The sequence below is a fragment of the Lolium rigidum genome, chromosome 6 (assembly GCF_022539505.1).
Source record: "Lolium rigidum isolate FL_2022 chromosome 6, APGP_CSIRO_Lrig_0.1, whole genome shotgun sequence".
Taxonomy (NCBI): Eukaryota; Viridiplantae; Streptophyta; class Magnoliopsida; order Poales; family Poaceae; genus Lolium; species Lolium rigidum.
This window is the reverse complement of record NC_061513.1, coordinates 314,380,791-314,387,678: the sequence shown is the minus strand read 5'-3', so window position 1 is coordinate 314,387,678 and position 6,888 is coordinate 314,380,791. Positions and strand designations below refer to the sequence as shown.

General features: G+C 46.6%; 1 pseudogene; it reads right to left on the bottom strand.

Moving 5' to 3' along the window:
* Positions 1-1,215: 1,215 nt before the first annotated feature.
* LOC124664626 lies at positions 1,216-6,544 on the bottom strand (annotated as a pseudogene).
* Positions 6,545-6,888: the final 344 nt, after the last annotated feature.

The following is a 6,888-nucleotide window of genomic DNA, read 5'->3' as shown; positions in this document are numbered from 1 at the left end:
GTTGCCAAAGAGCAAAACTCGGAACAACAACTTTCTCTCAGCAACAACAACTTTTTCTACAGAGCAACACAGCCAGCCGTAGCCAGCCCAAACAAAGAGGCCCTAAGGCGGTGACTCATTCCTCCGCTCGGTGGTGCCTGCCAATCCCCCATAATCCGTCGCCATGGTCCACAACGCCGCTACCCTTTTCCTCAATGCTTCTGATGCCTCGACCTCCCCCATGTTCCTCACAATGCACCACCGCTGGCGACCTCTTCCACTCGACGGCGCCCTTACTGCCTTGCACTGCCCAAGGCAGACCGCGCCTCCGCCTCTAGGCCTTCCCCATGATAGGCTCCTGCGCCTCCGCCGCTATGCTTTCCTCGTGACGGGCTCCCGCTCCTCTTCATGGTGTGGCGCTAGGGAAGAAGACCATCCCAAGTGCAGCATTGTCTCTGTCTTCATGGCAGAAGGCAGGGAGGAGCTCAGGCGGATTGGATGCAGTGTCCTGACCTGATGTGGCAGAAACTTCGTCGCTGGCCTTTAAAAAAAAATTGTTCAAATGATTTGCTGAGTGTAATAGTTGGCAAACCCGCAGCTTTTGCGAAGTGTTACACTCAGGAAATCAAACTGACACGAGGCCGTCTACATCATCTGGATGTGAAGTTACTTTTCTTTGCCGAGTACTGCATTTTGTCACACGGCAAAGGCTTTACCCAGTGTCCACGAAAATACACTCGGCAAAGAAACTTTGCCGAAGTAGACTTTGCTCACAATGCTTTGCTGAGCTTTTTTTTTTGGCTTTTGCCGAGTCTCTTTGATACACGGTAAAGATTTTTTTTTTCTCAAGTGATGTGTAGCCAAAAAGAATAACAAAAATGAATACTTTCACACTAATGCCGGAAAATATGCAGCCTTCATGTTCAACAGATACATGAAGTAAGGTACAAGAAGCAGGTTAAACTCCTTATTAATGTTCAAAGAATTAAATTCCTAGTTCACATCTGCAAGCAAATTTTTTTTTTTGTATTCTCAACATGCACCTGAAGAAAATGACAATAGTTCGTTTTATTATTTTCCAAACTCAGCCATGGACAAGATGAACATTACAACAGATAAAAAATTCAACACAAATTTAACGATGCTGAAGGATCTGTTATTTATATAACTCAAGGATTAACATGAGAATCGCATCTGATGTACATCATGATAACATATCAGCAAATATGGGAAAACTCAAAATTGGTTTAAAACTAGCTTCATCTTTCTAAGATCAAGTGTAATCCATGTGGGAGCCGGATAATCAGACCAAAGCTGAGGTGACACGATTTCCTCCCTCGTGTTATTGTACAGGTTGAGAATTCCTATATCACGGCCATTATTCTCAAATCCCTTTGTCCACAAAATGCTATCGTCGGTAAAGTATGCATGATTTGCCTTCAGACCTGGATATTCTTTGGCACTAAGATAAAGCGACTGATTATACCCAAGAAACAACACATTGTCACCCAAGCTCCTGACTTTCTCACGTCCTTTCCCTGCAATGCTGACTTTATACATCCTAAATCTGCCAGTGTTCCAATAAACAAATGCTTCAGGCTCAGGTTCTAACTCATAATCTGAAAATGATCTCTCAACTTGCAGAAGATCGCCGCATGGAGCTTGTACAATGTACATGCTGCTACACTTCTGAACTTCGAACCTCCCCACTATCATCTTGCATGTCACCTTAGGGCCAGAGAGATCGAAGGCATGAATTTCTCCATCCGTGTTCGTAGCATATAACAGTCCATATTTGTACGTGCAGTCATCGAAGAAGGCGTGCGGCGGCAGCCAGGTCCAACTATCATCCCCGATCCTCGCAAAGGAGAGCTGGCGATGTGGGTTGTGGACGAGCACCACAATTAAGCTCTTAGTGGATGTGTCCAAAAGCACAAAGGCCTTGTGTTGGAGAAACTTCCGTAGCTCGTTGAGAGCAATGATTTCCGGGGGGCAGTGAACCTTTTCTGCAGTGTGCAATGAGTATTCGTACATGTGGAGAGCACCGGTGTCATCGTAGATGGGCTTCACTTGTTCTATGGTGGTCACAGAAGGGAGGCCAATCTGCTCACAGGTAATCGGGTTGACGAGTTGCATCTCAGACCTCTCATCAACTGTAACTAGGAAGCCCAGGGATGATCCAATCACAAACCTGCCGCGGAGGAGTGGGCCTGTGAGAGGCAGCTTGTAAACACTCTTCTCCGCGAGACTGTAGAGACATGCAATGTTCTTCCCAGCGTATTCACAAGTGTAGAGCAGACATGGCGTCTGGGCCTGTTCGTAATACTTCCCAAGGTTGAGTAGGCTGGTGTAGGCCGAACGCCAGGAGGAGCGCACAAAACCTGCACGCGCGAGATCTAGGATCTGGAGGCGGGAAAATATGTCAATCAAGATGTCCTGAGGCAGCTCCGGCGACTGGCACGTCAGAATCGACATAGTAGGTAGATCATCAGTACGTTCTCCTTCCACGCAATCAGGCAGCTCCGGTAATTCGCCCGTCACAGTCGTCTCCATTGTTTGTGGATGATGAATATCTTCTTTCCCGAAATTTCTTCACGATTAAGTACTAAGAGGAAGTCTGCACATGTTAACGGATCGTGATCTTCAAACTTTGTGCAAATAATTCTAGGTCACCTCCGAGTTCTCCCACAGAAAAGATTAAAGGAAGAGCACTGACCGGCGGCCAGAAACACCAGGGGTGTCTTGGGAGGAGCAGCAGCAAACCGGAGAAGAGGGTGGCCGTCGTTCCGCGGCGAGCTGATGGGTCCGAACCGGGTTGACGACGAGCGCAGCGTGGGGAGGGAGGTCGGAGGTGGAGATTTCGCGCGGCGGCCGGCCGCTGGGAAGGGAGAAGTCCTGGAGTTTTGAGCTTACGCGTACCCCTTCCGGTTGTTTGGGCTTGGCCCATCTGCTGGTTCTCCTTCTTTCGTTAGTTTCCTTAGTTTTTGTCCGTGCGCTAAGCCCAGTTTAATGGGTCAGTTTTATGGAGTACTCCCTCCCTTCTGATTTAGTTTACATTCTAGAAAAAATAAGACAAACTAGTATTGCATTTATTAGTACTACTTGATATGTCAACCAATCTAAACTAGTACATTGAAAATAACAACAACTAATAAAAAGAGCAAAACCATTTCATTTAGTGTTGTTGTTGACTAAAAGGTAGAATGTAGATTATTTCGGAACAAATTTTAGAACTAGAATGTAGAGTATTTCAGAACGAAGGGAGTATAATTTTTTGAAATTTGTACATGAAAGCAAAACAAATATAGTGCGCCACAAAAAAAGTGAGTCTAGCTCACTTGGTTAGGGAAGTGGATGTACAACCTAGCCACCCAGGTTCAAGTCTCCAGGGCCGCGAATTTTGGTTTTATTATTTAAAAACAAAACTCCCACATCTTGGAATCACTTCATGAATGCACGGTACTTTTGTACTAGCCGATATATGCAAAAGTTTGCCGTGAGAGTCCCAATCGCTAGCTATTTCTGCCGCTTTTCTCTATTTTTTTGCGAATAGGACAGTGACATTAAAAAAACATTGAACAATACAAACAATACAAAACAGCCTAAGAAAAATGAAAATTAAAAAGAGATCCGTGAGAAACCCTTCATATTTAACCTCTAGACCATGTTGACGGTGCGCCGTCGCTCCTACCTAAGTCGGCCTGACGTTATTGGTTGCGAACGGAAAGTCGCCGAACGGGTCAAAAAGACCACATCCGTCCGGAGACGAAGAAGCAGGATGAATTGCTGATGAAGTTTCTTGACGATCCGAAGATCCCCACAGCCAAACGAAATCCTCGAAAACCACACTGCTTTTGACTATTTTATACATGTTCCTTTTGACTATTTTAAACGAGCTACTCCGAAGTCGAACCAAGTTTGAAATCTAAACTCAATTGTTAAACGACTTAAGTCGAGCTAACTCGCTAGTTGATTGAGCTTTAACGAGTCGACCCGCGCTAGCTTGGCACGGCTCGAATTTCGGGCCTACAGTCAGCCAAGTTGCCAAAGAGCAAAACTCGGAACAACAACTTTCTCTCAGCAACAACAACTTTTTCTACAGAGCAACACAACCAGCCGTAGCCAGCCCAAACAAAGAGGCCCTAAGGCGGTGACTCATTCCTCCGCTCGGTGGTGCCTGCCAATCTCCCATAATCCGTCGCCATGGTCCACAACGCCGCTACCCTTTTCCTCAATGCTTCTGATGCCTCGACCTCCCCCATGTTCCTCACAATGCACCACCGCTGGCGACCTCTTCCACTCGACGGCGCCCTTACTGCCTCGCACTGCCCAAGGCAGACCGCGCCTCCGCCTCTAGGCCTTCCCCATGATAGGCTCCTGCGCCTCCGCCGCTATGCTTTCCTCGTGACGGGCTCCCGCTCCTCTTCATGGTGTGGCGTCAGGGAAGAAGACCATCCCAAGTGCAGCATTGTCTCTGTCTTCATGGCAGAAGGCAGGGAGGAGCTCAGGCGGATTGGATGCAGTGTCCTGACCTGATGTGGCAGCAACTTCGTCGCTGGCCTTTAAAAAAAATTGTTCAAATGATTTGCTGAGTGTAATAGTTGGCAAACCCGCAGCTTTTGCGAAGTGTTACACTCAGGAAATCAAACTGACACGAGGCCGTCTACATCATCTGGATGTGAAGTTACTTTTCTTTGCCGAGTACTGCATTTTGTCACACGGCAAAGGCTTTACCCAGTGTCCACGAAAATACACTCGGCAAAGAAACTTTGCCGAAGTAGACTTTGCTCACAATGCTTTGCTGAGCTTTTTTTTTTTTTGGCTTTTGCCGTGTCTCTTTGATACACGGTAAAGATTTTTTTTTCTTAAGTCATGTGTAGCCAAAAATAATAACAAAAATGAATACTTTCACGCTAATGCCGGAAAATATGCAGCCTTCATGTTCAACAGATACATGAAGTAAGGTACAAGAAGCAGGTTAAACTCCTTATTAATGTTCAAAGAATTAAATTCCTAGTTCACATCTGCAAGCAATTTTTTTTTTTGTATTCTCAACATGCACCTGAAGAAAATGACAATAGTTCGTTTTATTATTTTCCAAACTCAGCCATGGACAAGATGAACATTACAACAGATAAAAAATTCAACACAAATTTAACGATGCTTGAAGGATCCGTTATTTATATAACTCAAGGATTAACATGAGAATCGCATCCGATGTACATCATGATAACATATCAGCAAATATGGGAAAACTCAAAATTGGTTTAAAACTAGCTTCATCTTTCTAAGATCAAGTGTAATCCATGTGGGAGCCGGATAATCAGACCAAAGCTGAGGTGACACGATTTCCTCCCTCGTGTTATTGTACAGAGTTGAGAATTCCTATATCACGGCGATTATTCTCAAATCCCTTTGTCCACAAAATGCTATCGTCGGTAAAGTATGCATGATTTGCCTTCAGACCTGGATATTCTTTGGCACTAAGATAAAGCGACTGATTATACCCAAGAAACAACACATGGTCACCCAAGCTCCTGACTTTCTCACGTCCTTTCCCTGCAATGCTGACTTTATACATCCTAAATCTGCCAGTGTTCCAATAAACAAATGCTTCAGGCTCAGGTTCTAACTCATAATCTGAAAATGATCTCCCAACTTGCAGAAGATCGCCGCATGGAGCTTGTACAATGTACATGCTGCTACACTTCTGAACTTCGAACCTCCCCACTATCATCTTGCATGTCACCTTAGGGCCAGAGAGATCGAAGGCATGAATTTCTCCATCCGTGTTCGTAGCATATAACAGTCCATATTTGTAGGTGCAGTCATCGAAGAAGGCGTGCGGCGGCAGCCAGGTCCAACTATCATCCCCGATCCTCGCAAAGGAGAGCTGGCGATGTGGGTTGTGGATGAGCACCACAATTAAGCTCTTAGTGGATGTGTCCAAAAGCACAAAGGCCTTGTGTTGGAGATACTTCCTCAGCTCGTCGAGAGCAACAATTTTTGGGGGGCAGAGAACCTTCTTTGCAGTGTGGAATGAGTACTCGTACATGTGGAGAGCACCAGTGTCATCATAGATGGGCTTCACCTGTTCTATGGTGGTCACCGAAGGGAGGCCAATCTGCTCACCGGTAATCGGGTTGACGAGTTGCATCTCAGACCTCTCATCAACTGTAACTAGGAAGCCCAGGGATGATCCAATCAGAAACCTGCCGCAGAGAAGTGGCCCTGTCAGAGGCAGCTTGTAAACCCTCTTCTCCACGAGATTGTAGAGGCATGCCACGTTCTTCCCAGACGTGTAGAGCAGACACGGCGTCTGGGCCTGTTTGTAGTACTTCCCAAGGTTGAGTAGGCTGGTGTAGGCCGAACGCCAGGAGGAGCGCACAAAACCTGCACGCGCGAGATCTAGGATCTGGAGGCGGGAAAATATGTCAATCAAGATGTCCTGAGGCAGCTCCGGCGACTGGCACGTCAGAATCGACATCGTAGGTAGATCATCAGTACGTTCTCCTTCCACGCAATCAGGCAGCTCCGGCAATTCGCCCGTCACAGTCGTCGCCATTGTTTGTGGATGATGAATATCTTCTTTCCCGAAATTTCTTCACGATTAAGTAATAAGAGGAAGTCTGCACATGTTAACAGATCGTGATCTTCAAACTTTGTGCAAATAACTCTAGGTCATCTCCAAGTTCTCCCACAGAAAAGATTAAAGGAAGAGCACTGACCGGCGGCCAGAAACACCAGGGGTGTCTTGGGAGGAGCAGCAGCAAACCGGAGAAGAGGGTGGCCGTCGTTCCGCGGCGAGCTGATGGGTCCGAACCGGGTTGACGACGAGTGCAGCGTGGGGACAACAAGGGGAGGTCGGAGGTGGAGATTTCGCGCGGCGGCCGGCCGGCGGCCGCTGGG